Source organism: Oncorhynchus masou, unplaced genomic scaffold (assembly GCF_036934945.1).
Source record: "Oncorhynchus masou masou isolate Uvic2021 unplaced genomic scaffold, UVic_Omas_1.1 unplaced_scaffold_2156, whole genome shotgun sequence".
NCBI classification, from domain to species: Eukaryota; Metazoa; Chordata; class Actinopteri; order Salmoniformes; family Salmonidae; genus Oncorhynchus; species Oncorhynchus masou.
The window spans coordinates 23697-47218 of NW_027008633.1; the positions used below are offsets into that span (position 1 = coordinate 23697).

A 23522-nucleotide genomic window follows, 5' to 3' on the forward strand; every position below is an offset into this window, starting at 1 on the left:
AAAATTAAAATGGAAAACCACACTACAGGCTGATCCAACTTTGATGTAAGTTTTTTTTTTTACCTTTATTTTACTAGGCAAGTCAGTTAAGAACAAATTCTTATTTTCAATGACGGCCTAGGAACAGTGGGGTAACTGCCTGTTCAGGGGCAGAACGACAGATTTGTACCTTGTTAGCTCGGGGATTCGAACTTGCAACCTTTCGATTACTAGTCTAACGCTCTAACCACTAGGCTACCATGCCGCCCCTTGTCCTTAAAACAAGTCAAAATGAGGCTCAGTAGTGTGTGAGGCCTCCACGTGCCTATATGACCTCCCTACAATGCCTGGGCTTGCTCCTGATGAGCAACTCCTGGACAGTCTGTGGTGCAACGTGGCGTTGGTGGATGGAGCGAGACATGATGTCCTAGATGTGTTCAATTGGATTCAGGTCTGGGGAACGGGCGGGCCAGTCCATAGCATCAATGCCTTCCTCTTGCAGGAACTGCTGACACACTCCAGCCACATGAGGTCTAGCATTGACTTGCATTAGGAGGAACCCAGGGCCAACCGCACCAGCATATGGTCTCACAAGGGGTCTGAGGATCTAATCTCGGTACCTAATGGCAGTCAGGCTACCTCTGGCGAGCACATGGAGGGCTGTGCGGCCCCCAAAGAAATGCCACCCCACACCATGACTGACCCACCGCCAAACCGGTCATGCTGAAGGATGTTGCAGGCAGCAGAATGTTCTCCCCATCGTCTCCAGACTCTGTCACGTCTGTCACATGTGCTCAGTGTGAACCTGCTTTCATCTGTAAAGAACACAGGGCGCCAGTGGCGAATTTGCCAATCTCGGTGTTCTCTGGCAAATGCCAAACGTCCTGAATGGTTTTGGGCTGTAAGCACAACCCCCACCTGTGGACGTCGGGCCCTCATACCACCCTCATGGAGTCTGTTTCTGACCGTTTGAGCAGACACATGCACATTTGTGGCCTGCTGGAGGTCATTTTGCAGGGCTCTGGCAGTGCTCCTCCTGCTCCTCCTTGCACAAAGGCGGAGTTAGCGGTCCTGCTGCTGGGTTGTTGCCCTCCTACGGCCTCCTCCACGTCTCCTGATGTACTGGCCTGTCTCTTGGTAGCGCCTCCATGCTCTGGACACTACGCTGACAGACACAGCAAACCTTCTTGCCACAGCTCGCATTGATGTACCATCCTGGATGAGCTGCACTACCTGAGCCACTTGGGTGGGTTGTAGACTCCGTCTCATGCTACCACTAGAGTGAAAGCACCGCCGGCATTCAAAAGTGACCAAAACATCAGCCAGGAAGCATAGGAACTGAGAAGTGGTCTGTGGTCACCACCTACAAAACCACTCCTTTATTGGGAGTGTCTTGCTAATTGCCTATAATTTCCACCTGTTGTCTATTCCATTTGCACAACAGCATGTGCAATTTATTGTCAATCAGGGTTGCTTCCTACGTGGACAGTTTAATTTCACAGAAGTGTGATTGACTTGGAGTTACATTGTGTATTTCAAGGCCTACCTTCAAACTCAGTGCCTCTTTGCTTGACATCATGGGAAAATTAAAAGAAATCAGCCAAGACCTCAGAAAAAAAATTGTAGACCTCCACAAGTCTGGTTCCTCCACAAGTCAGCAATTTCCAAATGCCTGAAGGTACCACATTCATCTGTACAAACAATAGTACGCAAGTATAAACACCATGTGACAATGCAGCCATCATACCGCTCAGGAAGAAGATGTGTTCAGTCTCCTAGAGATGAACGTACTTTGGTGTGAAAAGTGCAATCTCAGAACAACAGTAAAGGACCTTGTGAAGATGCGAGAGGAAACAGGTACAAAAGTATCTCAATCCACAGTAAAACAAGTCCTATATTGACATAACCTGAAAGGCCGCCCAGCAAGGAAGAAGCCACTGCTCCAAAACCGCCATAAAAAAGCCAGACTACGGTTTGCAACTGCATATCGTACTTTTTGAAGAAATGTCCTCTGGTCTGATGAAACAAAAATAGAACTGTTTGCCCATAATGACCATTGTTATGTTTGGAGGAAAAGGGGGAGACTTGCAAGCCGAAGAACACCATCCCAACCGTGAAGCAAGGGGGTGGCAGCATCATGTTGTGGAGGTGCTTTGCTGCAGGAGGGACTGGTGCACTTCACAAAATAGATGGCTGCATGAGGAAGGAAAATGATGTGGATATATTGAAGCAACATCTCAAGACATCAGTCAGGAAGTTAAAGCTTGGTCGTAAATGGGTCTTCCAAATGGACAATGACCCCAAGCATACTTCCAAAGTCGTGGCAAAATTGCTTAAGGACAACAAAGTCAAGGTATTGGAGTGGCCATCACAAAGCCCTGACCTCAATCCTATGGAAATTTGGTTGGCAGAACTGATAAAGCGTGGGTGAGCAAGGAGGCCTACAACCCTGACTCAGTTATACCAGCTCTGTCAGGAGGAATGAGGTCTACAAGCTCCTGACTGACTCAGTTACACCAGCTCTGTCAGGAGGAATGAGGTCTACAACCCTGACTCAGTTACACCAGCTCTGTCAGGAGGAATGGGCCAAAATTCACCCAATTAATTGTGGGAAGCTTGTGAAAGGCTACCCGACACGTTTGGCCCAAGTTAAACAATTTAAAGGCAATGCTACCAAATACTAATTGAGTGTATGTACACTTCTGACCCACTGGGAATGTGATGAAATAAATAAAAGCTGAAATAAATAACTCTACTATTATTCTGACATTTCACATTCGTAAAATAAAGTTGTGATCCTGACTGACCTAAGACAGGGAATTTTTACTAAATGTCAGGAATTGTGAAAAACTGAGTTTAAATGTATTTGACTAAGGTGTATCAACTGTAAGTAGACCCCGCCTTCTGTAGGGTTCATGTTTAGCAGAAGAGGAGTGGCTAGGTATCCAGAAATAACTTCTGGCTCATTCTAGCAGGTTTAAACAGTATAGTTCCTACAGATCATTACCACATCTCATAATGATCTATTTAACAAAACAGAGGAGGAGCGCCTCTTTGGCAATCTATGTCAGATGATAGGTGCTCTTTGAAATGGTGATGAACCGTTAAACAAGCAATAAAGATTCTGGTAGTGTGAACAGTGCAAACCTTTTAAAAATATAAAGGCACTCGTGTAGAAAAGTTCATACGCTTTTATTGTAACTTGGCTAATGAATGACAAGGAGGTAAAAACAAGTTGGCTACTATTAGCAACAAACATTTCCATTCCTCTCTCATTTAAACTATTTGGATAATTTTGCAATGCTTCCGTATCATGTTTTTGTTTAAAGTATGTTTTATTAAAGGGTGAATAGTCAATTGCATTTTCAAATAAAATAATTTCTTTAGTGAAATCAGGTAAAATGGAAAACGTTTTGCAAGGAAAACAAGTGTTTCTTATTGGACAAATTCACGTTAGTTCTGCCCAGTTTTGGCCCGTTTACTTTTGTATGGTTCTCGTAAATACAGCCCTGATAATCCCACTGGGTTAAATTAAATATTAGTCTACATTTTCAAATGGAGCTGTTCTTTTCATGATACAGCATCTGAGAAATAAGACCACTTTATATAAATGCAGCATTCTTAATCTTACCTGGCCTGCACATGCAGCAGGATTTTGTTCAATCATTTGTTATCTACAATAGACTTTGTGTGCAATAACAATATCTGATTTCAGCACAGTCTTAACTCGAGGTCTTGTAGATATTCTTATTTGAGTGTATAAAGTCTACAAACTTATCTAAGGTCCACTATGTGCATGTTTTAATTATTCACATATAAAATGAGGCCTCCAACACTGAAAAACAAGTCAAATTTTCTTTATTATTACTACTGGAAACATAGTCAATATAAATATGCGGTGCCTTCGGAAAGTATTCAGACCCCTTGACTTTTTCCACATTTTGTTAGGTTACAGCCTCATTCTAAAATGGATTAAATCGTTTTCCCCCCTCAATCTACACACAATACCCCATAATGACAAAACAAAAACAGGTTCAGAAAATATTTTCTCCTCGCTCCCCTTTAAATATTAAAAACGTAAATATCACATTTACATAAGTATTCAGACCCTGTACTCCGTACTTTGTTGAAGCACCTTTGGCAGAGATTACAGCCTCGAGTCTTCTTGGGTATGACGCTACAAACTTGGAACACCTGTATTTGGGGAGTTTCTCCCATTCTTCTCTGAATATCCTCTCAAGCTCTGTCAGGTTGGATGGGGAGCGTTGCTGTACAGCTATTTTCAGGTCTCTCCAGAGATGTTAGATTGGGTTCAAGTCCGGGCTCTTGCTCGGCCACTCAAGGACATTGAGACTTGTTCTAAAGCCACTCCTGTGTTGTCTTGGCTGTGTGCTTAGGCTCGTAGTCCTGTTAGAAGTTGAATCTTCGCCCCAGTCTGAGGTCCTGAGGGTTCTGGAGCAGGTTTTTATCAAGGATCGATCTGTACTTTGCTCTGTTCATCTATCCCTCAATCCTGACTAGTCTCCCAGTCCCTGCCTCTGAAAAACATCCCCACCGAAGGGATGGTGCCAGTTTCCTCCAGACATGACTTTTGGCATTCACCCCAAAGAGTTCAATCTTGGTTTCATCAGACAATAGAATGTTGTTTCTCATGTGCTGAGAGTCTTTAGGTGCCTTTCGCAAACTCCAAGCGGACTGTCATGTGCCTTTTACTGAGGAGTGGCTTCCGTCTGGCCACTCTACCATAAAGGCCTGATTAGTAGAGTGCTGCAGAGCTGGTAGTCCTTCTGGAAGGAGGATCTCCAGGGCTCTGTCAGAGTGACCATCGGGTTCTTGGTCACCTCCCTGACAAAGGTCCTTATCCCCCAACTGCTTAGTTTTGTCGGGCGGCCAGCTCTAGGAAGAGTCTCTGTGCCTCGACACAAATTTGTCTCTGAGCTCTACGGACAATTCTTTCAACCTCAAGGCTTGGTTTTTGCTCTGACGTGCACTGTCAACTGTGGGATCTTAATATAAACAGGTGTGTGCCTTTCCAAATCATATCCAATCAATTGAATTTACCACAGGTGGATTCCATTCAAAATGTAGAAACATCAAAGATGATCAATTGAAACATGATGCACTTAAACTCCATTTAGAGTCTTATAGAAAAGGTCTGAACACTTATGTAAATTACGTATCTGTTTGTGGTTTAATACATTTGCAAAAACCTGTTTTTGCGTTGTCATTCTGGGGTTGTGTGTGTAGATTGATGATTTGTATTCATTTAATCCATTTTAGAATACTGCTGAAACATAACAATGTGGAAAAAGTAAATCGGGTCTGAATAATTTCTGAAGGCACTTTATAATACACAGCTGGAGACATTTTACTTTTCTGTGTTGTGATACCCCAAAAAATTGCTAAATGTATAGTTTGTGTATTTAAAATAAATCTGATATTGTCCACAATGATCAACCTAACATCTTGCAGGTAAGATAAAATTAGCATGAAAATATATTATCGCCGCTAAGACGAAGTTATTGAATGATTTTAATGAAATATATATATTTTTTTACAGTACCAGTCTAGCCAGTACCATTCTCTAACCAGAATAGAAAGAGGAGTGAAAAACAGGAAAAACTGAACATTTGCTATGTAACTGAGAGTCTCCTCATTGAAAACATCCGAAGTTCTTCAAAGGTAAATGATTTTATTTATTGGTTTTCTGGTTTTTGTGAAAATGTTGCGTGCTAAATGCTACGCTAAATGCTAAGCTAGCTATCAATACTCTTACACAAATGCTTGAAATGCTATGGTTTAAAAGCATATTTTGAAAATCTGAGATGACAGTGTTGTTAACAAAAGGCTAAGCTTGAGAGCAGGCATATTTATTTCATTAACGTTGTGTTATGCTAATGAGCCTGAGGCTGTATTCACGATCCCGGATCTGGGATGGGTAGTATCAAGATTTAAAAAAAAAATGTTTCTTAATTAAACGATGATTAGTGTTTTGCCGTGTCGTATCTCTAATACATCCTATAGGACAATTATCACTGAGATCATATGCAAATACTCCACTACACAAATATTTATGGGGGTTATTAGTAAGAATTAACTCAATCAATGAAGAGTTAACAGGGCCATGTGGGTTTTGAGATCAATTGAGTAAGATAAAAATAAAAATATAAACTTAAATTGATCTGCAGCCAGGGATAGCTAATCCAGATTCAAATCCCCTAAAATGACCCAGTCCGAGGACAGAACAGGTGTTAAACATTCAAAATATAGCACCAATAGCATCCGTCATGGCAGCAGGGGGGCAGTACATACCAGAAACAAATACATTTGTATTTTGGTTTATCGACAACCAGGTCCTCATTTCTTGGGAATAAAAATATTTATTTAATAAGTCACATTCTGAGCACTTTTACAATTGGCAAATATATATGGAAGGTTTCGTTCAAATCAAAAGGGGTGTTGTCAAAAAAGCATTTGAATTCTAGTGATTTATCCTGTTTTAATAGGCACTGTTAAAACAGGATAAGACCCTGTTTTAATAACCCATGGAACTTAAGATGCAATGATTGAAACGAAGAAGCTTTATAAACTTTGTTGCTGTATTATTAACAGGAATATCTTATGAACAGACAGGCGGATGCAACTACCCTCAGAACGTGTTGGACTGCGTCCCAATACTCTTAGCAATACTTAGAAACACTGCAGACCGATGCTGAAAATGAAGTAAAATAGACTTCACTCTATAAAAATATGTTCCACAACCGTAGTCTTCAGTGTAATTAAATGTAAAAGATATTGGAAGTAGCCTATGAACCGATCATAAACAAAATATAATAATGTTTGTGTGTCGAGCAAGCTCATTTCTGGGATAATTTTTTATAATGGTACATTTAATGTGTAGTGGTTTTGATGCATTTTAGCTTTTTTGATTGAGTTTTTGCCCCACCAATGTTTTCATGTTCAAATCTCAGACCCGGCTCACAGCACACAGCTGGTGAGGTGAAGGGTGGAGGGTGAACCCCATGGATGGTGTGAGGTCCAGATCATCCTCTGTTACTCCAGGAGGAGGAGAGAAACGAAAGCGCTGCAGGAGGGAGGTGAAGAAGAGGAAGAGCTCCATCCTGGCCAGACCCTCCCCCCAGACACACCCTACGACCTGTGAGAGAGACCAAATATACAGAAAATAGCATGAAGTCTGTCCAAAAGGCAACTTGAATTGATCTACTTCTTGCAATTAAACAATTTGTTATATAATGAAGTTAATCTACCTGCAGAGAAGGCCATGAAGGCATCCCTCTTGACAAATCCTCCCTGCTCATCCAGAAAGTGGGAGGGGTTAAAGGTGTGGGGGGTCTCCCATTCACTATCATCCTGTAGGACGGACGTCAGTAGAGGAATCACAGATGTCCCCTGCAGTAAGAGTGAAGCACAGGACCCCTTATTTTCAGAGTAAAAGTGATGAAACGTTGTTTAATAGGAATGGATTGCAACTTCAGGCAGAAATATACACTTATGGCATGCCCATACTCCAATATTTCACAATAATGTGTTGTGATCTGGATGCCGTCTTTTTGCATCCCCCAAATGTGGAATCCTTACCGATATCATGGACATTTATGGTTTGAGAACTTTCCAAGATTTGAAAGATACATACAACTCCTTTTTTCTATATTGACTACTAAAGTCAGCTATGCTGGTCTACAGAGTCCCTTGGGAACCCCAACTACAAAACCTTCCAGTGATAGATTTATAAATACACTATCTGGGCTCCCAAAAGGACTGATCTCTATAATATATAAACAACTTTTGGAAAGCTCATATTCTGAGCTAGCCATTTAAACAGTATGGTCCACAGATCTAATTCAATCTGAACAATCATTTAACTGGAACAGAATATAGATGTCACGTATACTCCCTCTCCAGCACGCTAGGTTACCAGGCTGCTCATTATTATACACACACCTGTCACCATCATTACGCGCACCAGCACCTCAGACTCAACTGGACACCATCACCTGCCTGATTACCTTCCATATATTTCTCCCTTTGGTTCTTACCCAGGCATTGTTTCTGTTTCATGTCTGTGTATTGTTTGTTCTTGTTTTGTATTATGTTTAGTTTATTGATTATATGATTCACTCCCTGAACTTGCTTCACGACTCCCAGCTCACATGTTACAATTGAAAAATATGACCTTGGCATCCTGTAATCCCAACCATACATTTATACAGGCGGGTGGGAGACATGGTTTCCAGGTGGGGAAGGAGGATGCGGGGTTGGATAGGGACTGAAGGGGGGGAATGGATTGGGCTTCTATTTGTATGCATTTCTTTTATTGTTTTTTGAACCTGTAACTTCCCTTCAGAAAAAAGAAGACAATATGAAGTTGGTCACAACATAAACACAGAGATTTGGATATCCAGGTATCTGACCTTTTTGATGAAATATCCCTGGAAGGTGACATCTCGGCTGGTGGTGTGAGGGACGGCCATGGGTGTAATGTTGGCCAGTCTCTGGGTCTCATGGATCACTGCATCAGTGTAGGGCAGGTTCTTCCTGTCCTCTACCAAGGTTTGACGACTTCCTATAACCCTGTTGATCTCCTCCTGGACCCGGTCTGAGACAGAAAGTAGGGAGGTTTGGAGTTTATACAGTGAAATGTACACTGAGTATACAAACATTTAAAACTCCTGCTCTTCTTTCCATGACAGACTGACCAGGTGAAAGCTATGATCTCCTACTGTCTCTTGTTAAATCCACTTCAATCAGTGTAACTGAAGGGGAAGAGACAGGTTAACAAAGGATTTTTAATCCTCGAGACAATTGAGACATTATTTAACTAGGCAAGTCAGTTAAGAACAAATTCTTATTTACAATGAAGGCCTACCAAAAGGCCTCCTGAAGGGACGGGGCTGGGATAATATTAAATATAAATATAGGACACCACACATCACAAAGAGAGAACACAAAACTACATAAAGAGAGACCTAAGATGACAACACAGCATGGTACTAACATTACTGGGCACAGACAACAGCACAAAGGGGAAGGTGGAGAACAATACATCACGCAAATCAACCACTGTCAGTAAGACTGTCCATGATTGAGTCTTTGAATGAAGAGATTGAGATAAAACTGTCTAGCTTGAGTGTTTGTTGCAGCTCGTTCCAGTCGCAGCTCTTTCCAGTCGCAGCTCGTTCCAGTCGTAGCTGCAGCGAACTGAAAAGAGGAGCGACCCAGGAAAGTATGCGCTTTGGGGACCTTTAACAGAATGTGACTGGCAGAATGGGTGTTGTATGTGGAGGATGACGGCTGCAGTAGTTATCTCAGATAGGGGGGAGTGAGGCTTAAGAGGGTTTTATAAATAAGCGTCAACCAGTGGGTCTTGAGACATGGATTGTGTATGCGTTCCATTCAGAGGGTGAATGGGCAAGACAAAATATTTAAGTGCCTTTGAACGGGGTATGGTGAAGGTGCCAAGCGCATCGGTATGTGTCAAGAACTGCAACTCCGCTGGGCTTTTCACACTCAACAGTTTCCCGTGTGTATCAAGAATGGTCCACCGCCCAAAGGACATCCAGCCAACTTGACAACTGTCGAAAGCATTGGATTCAACATGGGCCAGCATCTCTGGAATGCTTTCGAAACCTTCTAGAGTCCATGCTCCAACAATTTGAGACTGTTCTGAGGAAGATGTTCCTCAGTTAACGTTTAACCTTCATTAACCAAGCCATCCTTGTCTAGTTTCATAATATATTCTTCAATCCGGCTCTTTGCCAATGTTTGTAACTTGTAACACCATGAGTGCTTTACTGTTTAATGTCTGTGTGTCACAGGTGGCACATTAATTGGGGAGGACAGGCTCATAGTAATGGCTGGAACGGAATCGAACACATGGTTTCCATATTTTTGATACCACTCCATTCCAGCCATTATTATGAGCCGTCCTCCCCTCAGCAGCCTCCTGTGGTGTGTGTGCGTTCATGTGTTTGTGTTTATATCAATCCTTACCCTGTATATGGGGGTACTTGGCCATTAGCAGCAGACCCCAGCACAGGGTTGTCCCGGTGGTGTCGGTACCAGCACCAAACATGTTACCAACACTAAATACCAGGTTGTTGTCATGGTAGAAAGAATCCATATTGCCAGATTCCTAACAGAAACAAACCCTCAGATGACATGAGTTATGTACAGTCCATCTTTCGTCAACTCTTAGCCAAGAGAAACTGACATGCATAGTATTGATATTAGCCCTCTGATTACAATGAAGAGATAAATGTGTCATGCTGTTCTGGGCAGATTAAGTTGGCCCTTCTTTTGACTGGACAATAATTAAGATAAGATCAAACTAGAGCTTGCTTTGTGGAGAGTGGTGCTTCTACACCTGCATTGCTTGCTGTTTTAGGCTGGGTTTTTTACAGCACTTTGACATCAGCTGATGGCAGAAGGGCTTTATAAATACATTTGATTGAAAAAAAGCAGAGCATCTATTTATCACAGACAGTCCTCTTCAAATCTTTACAATCATTGAATAAATATGTTCTGACCATGAGAGTTTACAATCTAAAGGAGCACCAGGTAATTTAACATCCTCAGCCACACCATTGATTACCAGATTCAGCTGAGGTCCAGAACTTAGGGAATGATTTGTATCAATACATTGCTTCATTTTGGATATGTTCAGGACCAGTTTATTACTGGCCACCCATTCTCAAACTGACTGCAACTCTTTGTTTAGGATTACAGTGATTTTACTAGCTATGATTGCGGACGGGTATAGGGTTGAATCATCAGCATACAATGACACACAGGCTCTGTTTAATGCCAGTGGCAGGTCATTGGTAATAATAGAAAAGAGTAGAGGGCCAAGAGAGCTGCCATGCAGTACACCACACTTTACATGTTTAACATTAGAGAAGCTTCCATTAAAGAAACCCCCCTTGGGTTCTATTAGATAGATTGCCATATTGTGGATTCAGAGCTGAGGTTGAAAAGCCATAACACAGAGGATTATTCAACACATTATGGTCACTAATATTAAAGGCTGCACTGAAATATTTTTACTATACATTTCTTTAAACCAACCATCAGTCATCTGTGCCAGTGCATGTCCAGTGCCCTTCTCTATAAGCATTCTGAAAGTCTTAATGTGTTTACACAGAAATAGCATTGTATTTGGTCAAACACCATTTTTTCCAACAGTTTGCTAAGAGCTGCCAGTAAGATGATAGGTTGGTTGTTAGAACCAGGCCTGAGGACAAACACTTATCTGGGCTCAGATTAAAGACATGACAGTTGTCAATGCCAGGAGGTTTGTCATTATTGATCGACAATCATTTCTTCACTTCACCTTCAGCCAGTCAGATGTGCAGCCAGACTAATTAGCCGCTCCTTTTCCCCCCATCTCTTTCAACTATACAGTTATTCAATTCCTCATCAATCCATGGAGCCAGTTTCTTAAAAGGTACATGCTTATCAATAACTAGAAGAATCAATTTCATAAATGCATCAATTGCAGCGTCTGGATGCTCCTTATTAATCACATCAGACCAACAACTATTTTTTAACATCATCCACATAAGAGTCACAGCAAAATGTTTGTTTTTTTGTTTAATTTTTCTTAAAACTGCATTATTGATTAAGGACTTGTAAGTACGCATTTCACTGTAAGGTCTACACCGGTTGTATTCAGCATGTGACAAATACAATTTCATTTGAATTGAAAATCGTTTGTATGATCTCATACACTATTTTAGTCCCATCTTTTATTATTATTAACCATGATGGCGTACTCCGGCCAAACCCTAACAATGCTGGCCCAATTGTGTGTCGCCCTGTGGGACTCCAATCAAGGCCAGTTGTGAGCCAGCCTGGAATCGAACCAGGGTCTGTAGTGATGCCTCTAGCACTGAGATGCAGTGCCTTAGACCTCTGTGCCACTCAGGAGCCCCCATCATTAATTTCACACACATTATCTGGATACTGACAGTTAGAACATTGTGGCCTATAGGAGCTACACTAAAATAGGCTTTAGAGGAGGCAGGTGAACCTGCAATAACACGAGATCCTCTCTAAGCATTACAGGGATATGGCTCTGAATATGTACAGCAACAACTCCCCCATATGCATTCCTGTGTCTTCTGTAGATGTTATATCATTGTATTGCTAATGATGTATCAAATGAATTATCGACGTGAGTCTCATAAATGGCTAATATATGAATACATATCTGATGTTATTAATTGTATTAACCTTATTTCTAAGGCTACATATATTAAAACTTCTTATGGGCAGGTGGGACGGTAGTTAAATCACAAATGGTCCTTTTGTTCGATAATGTCCTTTATATCAATAAAAACTCAGTTTAGCTGGCACGCTTCAGTTAATAATCCACCCAGTTTCCCTCCATCAAAATGCATACAAAATGAATCCCAAACATTAATAATAAACTTTTCCAAACAAGTCAAACAACGTTTATAATCAAACCGTAGGTACCCTAATACGTAAATAAACAATAACATTTAAGACGGAGAATCGTTATTGTCTTTACCGGAGAAAAATACCAAAGAACGTGCTATCTTCCACACTCTTGGAAACACTCCAGCCAAATGGGAGCCACCTAGAAAAAATAGAATTTCATGCTCATTTTTCCAAAAATCCAGCATGAAACTCTTTCTAAAGACTGTTGACATCTAGTGGAAGCCATAGGAACTGCAATCTGGGAGGACTTAATAAAAATAAAAATAATAATAATAATAATAATAATAAAAGTGATAGCCATTGAAAATAGTGTTAGGCTGAATTTCTTTTTTGGGGGGGATGGTTTGTCCTCAGGGTGTCTCCTGCCATATCAGTTCTGTTATACATAGACATAATTTGAACAGTTTTAGAAACTTTTGAGTGTTTTCTATACATATGTACGAATAAAATTATATGGTTAATATAATATGGGCTATTTTTTAGCCATTTCCTGTGTAGCTTAACAGAGATAGAAATAATATGGAAAATAACAAAAAAGCAAACAAAACAGATAATCAACACATTCTTTTAAATCAGCCTGAGGAAGTGTTTTAGTGTTTGAGTCTGAGTTTACATGTGAATCTACTGATACAGAGAAAACTCTAGTTCTATCCTCCCTCAGCTGGCATTCAGTCAAACTGGTTGAATCAACATTTTCCACATCATTTTAATTAAATCATGTTGAATCAACGTCGAATAGATGTTGAATTGACGTCTGTGCCCAGTGGGATGTTAGTGTTGGACAACTGAAGTTAGTTGTGTTTTTCAGCAGGAAAGTGAACCACAAGGTGGTGTAATAAGTACTATAAACCCGGCAGTTTGGTTCCTGGATACTGATTGTCCGAATGTCTTGGTAACTTAGACAATATACCACTAGTGTGGCGCAAAACTACTTATTTACTGTTCTAATTATGTTGGTAACAAGTTTATAACACCAGCAAGGCACCTCTGGGTTTTGTGGAATATGGCCAATATACAAGGACTGTATACAGGCACTGCACTTCGCGTCATGCAGTGCCTTGGCTGTGGTAAACTGACCAGATACCACACCCCCTCGGACCTTATTGATTAATTCTATTCTGTATAGTCATACTGAGCAATGTTAATGCAACACTTTGTTATGAATGAGTGAGATGCAGATTCTGCATGAAATCTTCATACCTCCAGGGTTTGCTTTCGGACGAGGAACGAGTCCACAAAGCCTCTACACATATGAGGGTTCAGAGTCTCCTTCAGGCCCCTCACCAGCTCTGTCATCTCCATCTTCATATCAGCAACATTCTTTTTCAGATGTGTCAGGTTGTTTATCCACGGACCCAACCAGGGAAACATGTTGTACATCTACACAGAGATTCAGGTAGAATACACATAAAACAATATTATATTAATTATAACACACCGCAACTATGGTTAGATCATTAAATACAAATGTGATACACATAAATATGTAATTATTAGTTGTGAGCACCAATAGTGATATTAGATATTCTTTGATATCGATATGAGCAAGGCATATTGTAATGTCGGTTTATTATTTTTACTATTCTGTAAAAATAACACATTACTTTTCCTGCATACACAAATCTCTAAACAGACCTCACAGGTTAGCATATTCAATTTAGCATATTTAATTACTTGCCTGTTGATGGTCCTATAAAATATGCCTCCCTAACTAACCAGTATGAATACAATATTATAATACCAGAATATTCACGCCTGGCCTAAAGGACAATATGCCAACAGTAACAAAAGAGCCATGGAAGTGAACAGAAAAGTGAACATACACAGGTGCATTATATTTTATGCAAACCGATACGATATGGAATCACAAAAATAGTACTGATAGTGATATAATTTTGTATATCGGTGCCCATCACTAGTTATTATGTTTCCATATGATATATAATAATTGCAATGATATAATTAATTGTACAAAATATTTTAGCAATTTAGCAGATGCTCTTATCCAGAGCGATTCACAGTTAGTGCATTCATCTTAAGATAGCTTGGTGGGACAATCACATGTCACAGGCATAGTAAGTGCACTTTTCTCAAAGTAGTTTTGAGAAAAAAGTCAGCAAAGTCAGAGCTAGAAACCTGTTGTTCAGGAACTTTTTGGGGGGGGTGGGTGCAAGGGGTTTATTTAAGATACTTTTTGTGAGGAGTTAGAGTTTCAGATGTTTTCGGGAGATGGGCAGGGACTCTGCTGTCCTAGCTTCAGGGGGAAGCTGGATCCACCATTGGTGTGCCAGGACAAAGAGCTTGGACTGGGCTATGAGGATTTTATTTGATATGTTATACGTATACATCATGAATATTGTATATAATGACTTATAAGCAGCTTAGTAATGGGTTATAAACTGTACAATAATGGTTTATAATAAGTTTACTGGCACATCAACTAAAGTATAACTGAGTATGTACATTTTAATTTGCAAGAATTCATAACAGGTGTTCTGTTTCCTTGTTTTATTGATTGCACTAAGACAGACATTATTTACTCTGAAAATACAGTAAAAACAAAATGGCCTGAATAAGCAGACTACCTGAATTGATGCAGAACCTATAACGTGAACATTCTCATTGGTCCTGTTCACCATGCCTGTGAATAGTGGGTCAGTGTATTCAAACCTGCTGCCAAAGACAATGGCCGAGATTATGTTGGAGGCGGCATAAAGCACAGGCTGTGCTGTGTCAAATGCCTTACCTGGAATAGATACAACATCTAATTAATTACAAAATAAGATTTCCAGAACCCACACAATCACTTAGCTATTTACTAATAATGTGGTTAAAAATAGCCTGATTTTTAACCAGGCAATCAAACCTAGGCAACCCTGAAAATACATCATACCACTTCTACTACTAGTGTAGAGATACTGATTCTCTTACCCTCATGTTTTTCCAACACTTCAATCAGGTAGGGATTTCCTCCAAGATTTTCTCCTCACTCCCTTTCTTGCCCATCCCAAAGTCTCTAAGGTTTGTCAGGGCAAAGCGCCTCATCTCTTTCCATGAGTCTCCATTGGCAAACAGAATCCCTGTAGAGAACGTAGTTTGTTTCCATGACAATTCAAAGTGTAATATTAATAAATTATATTTACTATAATATGCCATTTATAATGATCATGTACACACACATATACATATATATACAGTGCCTTGCGAAAGTATTCAGCCCCCTTGAACTTTGCGACCATTTGCCACATTTCAGGCTTCAAACATAAAGATATAAAACTGTATTTTTTGTGAAGAATCAACAACAAGTGGGACACAATCATGAAGTGGAACGACATTTATTGGATATTTCCAACTTTTTTAATAAATCAAAACTGAAAAATTGGGGGCAAAATTATTCAGCCCCCTTAAGTTAATACTTTTCGCCACCTTTTGCTGCGATTGCAGCGATGTCTCTATCAGTTTTCCACATCGAGAGACTGAATTTTTTTTCCCATTCCTCCTTGCAAAACAGCTCGAGCTCAGTGAGGTTGGATGGAGAGCATTTGTGAACAGCAGTTTTCAGTTCTTTCCACAGATTCTCGATTGGATTCAGGTCTGGACTTTGACTTGGCCATTCTAACACCTGGATATGTTTATTTTTGAACCATTCCATTGTAGATTTTGCTTTGTGTTTTGGATCATTGTCTTGTTGGAAGACAAATCTCCGTCCCAGTCTCAGGTCTTTTGCAGACTCCATCAGGTTTTCTTCCAGAATGGTCCTGTATTTGGCTCCATCCATCTTCCCATCAATTTTAACCATCTTCCCTGTCCCTGCTGAAGAAAAGCAGGCCAAACCATGATGCTGCCACCACCATGTTTGACAGTGGGTATGGTGTGATCAGGGTGATGAGCTGTGTTGCTTTTACGCCAAACATAACATTTTGCATTGTTGCCAAAAAGTTCAATTTTGGTTTCATCTGACCAGAGCACCTTCTTCCACATGTTTGGTGTGTCTCCCAGGTGGCGTGTGGCAAACTTTAAACGACACTTTTTATGGATATCTTTAAGAAATGGCTTTCTTCTTGCCACTCTTCCATAAAGGCCAGATTTGTGCAATATACGACTGATTGTTGTCCTATGGACAGAGTCTCCCACCTCAGCTGTAGATCTCTGCAGTTCATCCAGAGTGATCATGGGCCTCTTGGCTGCATCTCTGATCAGTCTTCTCCTTGTATGAGCTGAAAGTTTAGAGGGACGGCCAGGTCTTGGAAGATTTGCAGTGGTCTGATACTCCTTCCATTTCAATATTATCGCTTGCACAGTGCTCCTTGGGATGTTTAAAGCTTGGGAAATCTTTTTGTATCCAAATCCGGCTTTAAACTTCTTCACAACAGTATCTCGGACCTGCCTGGTGTGTTCCTTGTTCTTCATGATGCTCTCTGCGCTTTTAACGGACCTCTGAGACTATCACAGTGCAGGTGCATTTATACGGAGACTTGATTACACACAGGTGGATTTTATTTATCATCATTAGTCATTTAGGTCAACATTGGATCATTCAGAGATCCTCACTGAACTTCTGGAGAGAGTTTGCTGCACTGAAAGTAAAGGGGCTGAATAATTTTGCACGCCCAATTTTTCAGTTTTTGATTTGTTAAAAAAGTTTGAAATATCCAATAAATGTCGTTCCACTTCATGATTGTGTCCCACTTGTTGTTGATTCTTCACAAAAAAATACAGTTTTATATCTTTATGTTTGAAGCCTGAAATGTGGCAAAAGGTTGCAAAGTTCAAGGGGGCCGAATACATTCGCAAGGCACTGTATATACACATAGATACATAGATACATAGATACATACATACATACATACATACATACATACATACATACATACATACATACATACATACATACATACATATATATATATATATATATATACATAATCTGCCAAAGTGTCTCTGCATCCTTTCTGATCATGATCATCTGTAACTATTTTAGACATTTATATTATCTGCAGAAGATTAGAATAAGAACATTTGATGAATTGTGGAAACAGCCTGATCTCTGCATTCACCATTCTAGTCTGATCTCTGCATTCACCATTCTAGCCTGATCTCTGCATTCACCATTCTAGCCTGATCTCTGCATTCACCATTCTAGTCTGATCTCTGCATTCACCATTCTAGTCTGATCTCTGCATTCACCATTCTAGCCTGATCTCTGCATTCACCATTCTAGCCTGATCTCTGCATTCACCATTCTATTCTAGCCTGATCTTTACATTCACCATTCTGATCCCACCATTCTAGCCTGATCTGCATTCACCATTCTTGCCTGATCTCTGCATTCACCATTCTTGCCTGATCTCTGCATGCACTATTCTAGTCTCAAATGTCAGAAATGAGTGGTATTATTAAAAATTAACTTCTCAGCTATTGGATCACTTTCAACCAACCAGAGGACAGCCTAATTCAAACACAGTATTTGGCAACATTGGTTGTTGTCCTAAACCCAACCACTGTTTCTGCGAGGGCACTGATTGGACCAGCCATTTTCTGGCTTATTCCAAACGCCAATCTGTTGGATAAAGTGCAGGCTGATATACATGCAGCAAAACAGAATGGTGAATGAATCAATCAGACTTGTTCCACCAGGCTAGAATAAGACTTTCAACAGATTGTAATGCATTTAAGTTCCAACTCATCTCAAAGTGACTGAAATTGATTGTGTAGCTCAATAACGTTTATTTAAAGTAACTGTTAGGTGGAAATCTCAAAGTTCATAATTTGTTAACTCATACCCACAATTTTGTTGACTCATCCTATGCTCATATTTGTGGCCAAGACATACATTGGAGAACAAACGCATGGATTGCTGTTTTAGCTTGTTCATAGACTGCTTACAGATTAAGGAAATCAACAAGACAGGTTGTCATTTGGGTGAACTATCCCTTTAATAATAGGACATAGCCAGCATAAGAGTAAAATGTCATTACCATGTCCTTGGTTGAAATCATGGAACACAGGAGTGATGTCCCTGTCCCCAAAGTCCTCTGCCTGGTTGACCAGCGCCTGCTTGACCGTCTTGTATCCTGCCAGAACAACCACTTTCTTGGTTCCAAAGTGAACCGTGAAGATGGAACCATATTTCTTGGAGAGCTGGACAGATAAAGTATACATAAAGTACAACCCATCATTATGTACACATGGCAACCCATCTTTATGCACACCTGGCAACCCATCTTTATGCACACCTGGCAACCCATCTTTTATGCAACCCATCACCTGGCAACCCATCTTTATGCACACCTGGCAACCCATCATTATGTACACATGGCAACCCATCTTTATGCACACCTGGCAACCATCATTATGCACACCAGGCAACCATCTTTATGCACACCTGGCAACCATCATTGTGCACACCTGGCAACCATCATTATGCACACCTGGCAACCATCATTATGCACACCTGGCAACCATCATTATGCACACATGGCAACCCATCTTTATGCACACCTGGCAACCCATCTTTATGCACACCTGGCAACCCATCATTATGTACACCTGGCAACCCATCTTTATGCACACCTGGCAACCCATGTTTATGCACACCTGGCAACCCATCTTTATGCACACCTGGCAACCATCATTATGCACACATGGCAACCCCTCATTATGCACACCTGGCAACCGACATTATGCACACATGGCAACCATCATTATGCACACCAGGCAACCATCTTTATGCACACCTGGCAACCATCATTGTGCACACCTGGCAACCATCATTATGCACACATGGCAACCCATCATTATGCACACCTGGCAACCATCATTATGCACACCTGGCAACCATCATTATGCACACCTGGCAACCATCATTATGCACACCTGGCAACCATCATTATGTACACATGGCAACACATCTTTATGCACACCTGGCAACCCTTCATTATGTACACATGGCAACCCATCTTTATGCACACCTGGCAACCCATCATTATGTACACATGGCAACCCATCGTTATGCACACATGGCAACCCATGTTTATGCACACCTGGCAACCCATCTTTATGCACACATGGCAACCATCATTGCGAACACTTGCGACTCATCATCAGTCACACCTGGACTTCATTACTCCCTTGATTACCTTCCCTTTAAAAAGCACTATTTTATTATCCTTCATCAGATAGTATTGTTTGTCTGGTCATGTCATTAACTGCACCGGTCATTAACTGCACCTATGTTTCAAGTGGCATGTATTTACAACTACTTGTTGTTTTTATTTGATGTAGTTGTTTTTGGCTGTGTATTACAAAATACTCAAACACAAAATGTCAAATACTTAAGTACACTATGTATTAGAACCCAGGTCTGTTATAACAAGATCCCTGAAGGGATATTCCTAGGGTGCATCTCGGGCGCCAAAGACGTGGATGTCGATTATGGCAGCCCCCCGCACCTCTCTGATTCAGAGGGGTTGTGTTAAATGGGGAAGACACATTTCAGTTGAATGAGTTCAGTTGTACAAATGACCAGGTATCCCCTTTACTTTCTAAAGTGACCTCATCTCTTTCCTTGCAACACATTGGTCACTGTCACAAAGTATTTTGTCCATAGCCTGGTTCACAACAAAAAAAAACATCTAGGACCAGGCTACTTGGGCAGGATATATATATATATATATATATATATATATATATATTGAAATACACTACATAATAGAACATTAAAACAACATTAACCAGCTACAATGTGCCAGAGTTCATTCATCAGTGTGCTTACTGAACTTTTCAAACCTGGTGAAATAGCAAAAAAACAGATCAAATCTCACAGATCAAGTCAACCTCAGCATGTTTTTTTCTGAAAGCAAAGGATGATTTCATCTTACCTCAAAGAGAGTGTAGTAGGTCTTCTTGAGGTCCAGCTGGAGCATGTTACCAAGCAGGGGCAGTGGCCTCGGTCCTGGAGGCTCCTTCCCCTGTTCCTCAGAGCTGGAACCAGAGGAGCGGAGGTAGAGGACCAGCAGAAACAGCACAGTACCCAGCAGTGTCACTGTGCTTGATGTCTGTAGAAGACCTTCTATAAGAGACATCTTCAGACTGAGCTCATACACCTTATACTGGGCTAAAAATACAACACACCAATGCTCCGTTATGGAACAAGTGTGTGTGCTCAGAAAACTTCCACGACAACAGAACTCCAATGAATGCTATTTGTATAACCTCCCCACACCACCCTATTGGAGCAAGATGAGAAGAGGCAGGGTACAACCTCAGAGGAGGAGCTAAACAATTGAAACTCCAGCAGGTCTGTCAACATATCATACAATTGTGAAACTCACATGATCTCACCTGCAGATCATTGACAAACTCTCCATATGATTTGTGTCCTGGTCTTTACAAAAAAGCTAATACATCGAAAGGCATTTATACACCCGGCGAAATGGAATTAGGCTGATAGACCAGATTAACACATGTAAACTTTATTCCATCACCAAAGGGATGGTGAGGGTTACATAGATAGAATGAGGTTAAATCTAATCATATTTGGGATTTGATTGTGTTACTAAAGATCTTCAGAAATCCCCCCCTGTTGTCTATATACTTTGAAAACTCTATAAATATCATATAAAAACGATAATAAATTACTGATTGACACATATTTACATCTCCAATCATATAATAACTTTTTAGACACTTGAAGGTGTTCCACATTTGATGTTTTATTTGTTTAGTGTGAGTCAATGATGATCAGGTAAATGGTCTGGTAAAACTATCTTCAGTGCAGACAGTGAGAGAAAGAACAGGTCAGGCTGGATCCCAATAATCCCTCTGCCACGAGGTTACAAAGGTCAGTTCACACATTCTAAAGACAGAATACATTTCCAATCTCTGTAAAAGTCTGAAAACCTCTTCTTGAATAGAGGGAAGCATAACGAACAGAAGTCACCTTAGCCCTGCATATACAGATACTTCAATTAAAAATATGCTTTTTCATCCTAGTCCTATATTTGTATATCATGTGTAGTCTAAGCCAGAAGTTGACCCAAGATTTAATTTGCTCTCCAAAAGTTTTGTTATTTATTTTTTTACATTTTCAAGGATTTGAGTGGAGATCTGCTTTCATTTAATTTGAAATCAGATCCACATCTCTGGCTTCTGAGTGACTAGAGATTCTTCCCGAGGACTTCATGACTCAAGCATTGCATTTGTTAATAAATGTTGAAGTGGCAATTGCATAGTGTTCCATTAGCTACAGTTTAAACAAGAAATGTTTGTTGACAGAAGAGCCCTCTGACGCATTGTATCCACTAAACATGACTTGTGTTCTTTAACCTCAAAAGTAAACTGACTTCAAGTTGTCTTTATCAGTATCTATAGAACGTGTCAAGTACTTTCTGTGGACCCCCCTCAAAGTCTGAATACCCACACTTGCATCCTAAATATACTGAACAGAAATATAAAAGCATGTAAAGTGTTGGTCCCATGTTTCATGAGCTGAAATAAAAGATGCCGGAAATGTTCCATATGCAGAAAAAGCTTATTTTCCGCAAAATCTGAGCACAAATGTGTTTACATCCCTGTTGGTGAGCACCACAAATACCTGAAGCTTCCACGGTTGTGTTCAAATGTAGGCCTTAGCACTCATTCTGATCTCATTCCTGATGATCAGTGCTTTAGTTCATTATCTTGCTGTCCAATGGTACTGAATTTGAGATGAACCCAACTGTCCACGTTGTTCTGTGCATTAGCCTTTTGATTTGAAAAGTGTTAGTGTTTGTACTAGGCTATTTGATTTAATATATATACACTATATATACTAAAATATGTGGACACGCCTTCAAATTTGTGGATTTAGCTATTTCAGCCACACCCGTTGCTTACAGGGAAGCAAAATCGAGAACACAGCCATGCAATCTCCATAAACAAACATTGACAGTAGAATGGTTCTTACTGAAGAGCTCAGTGACTGTAAACATGGCACCGTCATAGGATGCCACCTTTCCAACAAGTCAGATTGTCACATTGCTGCCCTGCCAGAGCTGCCCCGGTGAACTGTAAGTGCTGTTATTGTGAAGTGGAAAGACCTAGGAGCAACAACGTCTCAACTGCGAAGTGGTAGGCCACACAAGCTCACAGAGTGGGACCGTTGAGTGCTGAAGCGCATAGCGTGTAAAATCCGCTGTCCTCGGTTGCAACACTCACTACCAAGTTCCACACTGCCTCTGGAAGCAACGTCAGCACAATAACTGTTCATCAGGAGCTTCATGAAATGGGTTTCCATGGCCGAGTACCCGCACACAAGCCTAAGATCACCATGCGCAATGCCAAGGCTAGAGTGGTGTAAAGCTCACCGCCATTGGACCAGAGCAGTGGAAACGCGTTATCTGTATTGATGAATCACATTTCACCCGCTGGCAGTCCGACTGATGAATCTGGAGTTGGCGGATGCCAGGTGAATGCTACCTGTCCAATGCATAGTGCCAACCGTAAAGTTTGGTGGAAGTGGAATAATGGTCTGGGGCTGTTTTTGATGGTTGAGGCTTGGCTCCTTAGTTCCAGTGAAGTAAAATCTTAACGCTACAGCATTCTGCATTCAGATAATTCTGTGCTGTCAACTTTGTGGCACAAGTTTGGGGAAGGCTCTGTCCTGTTTCAGCATGACAATGCCTCCATGCACAAAGTGAGGTCCATACAGAAACGGTATGTCAAGATCGGTGTGGAAGAACTTGACTGACCTGCACAGAGCCCTGATATCAACCCCATCAAACAACTTTGGTATGAATTGGAATGCCGACTGTGAGCTAGGCCTAATCGCCCAACATCAGTGCCCGACTTCACTAATGCTGTTCTGGCTGAATGGAAGCAAGTCCCTGCAGCAATGTTCCAACATCTAGTGGAAAGCCTTCCCAGAAGAGTGGAGGGTGTTATAGTAGGAAAGAGGGGACTGTTAAGGGATTTTTTAAATCAATAATGACTAATTATGTATACAGTTCAATCAGGACTGACTAATCAGAATACTATTATGTTACTGTATAGATGTAGGAATTTTCTTTTAATCCTAGTACTGA

General features: G+C 40.7%; 1 long non-coding RNA gene and 1 pseudogene across 1 annotated transcript in view; both read right to left on the reverse strand.

Annotated features, from left to right (window-relative positions):
• LOC135533013 (uncharacterized) overlaps positions 1-23522 on the reverse strand; it is a 59786-nt gene that overhangs the window by 21004 nt on the left and 15260 nt on the right. The window lies entirely within an intron of this gene.
• LOC135533011 (cytochrome P450 2K4-like) lies at positions 3821-20692 on the reverse strand (annotated as a pseudogene).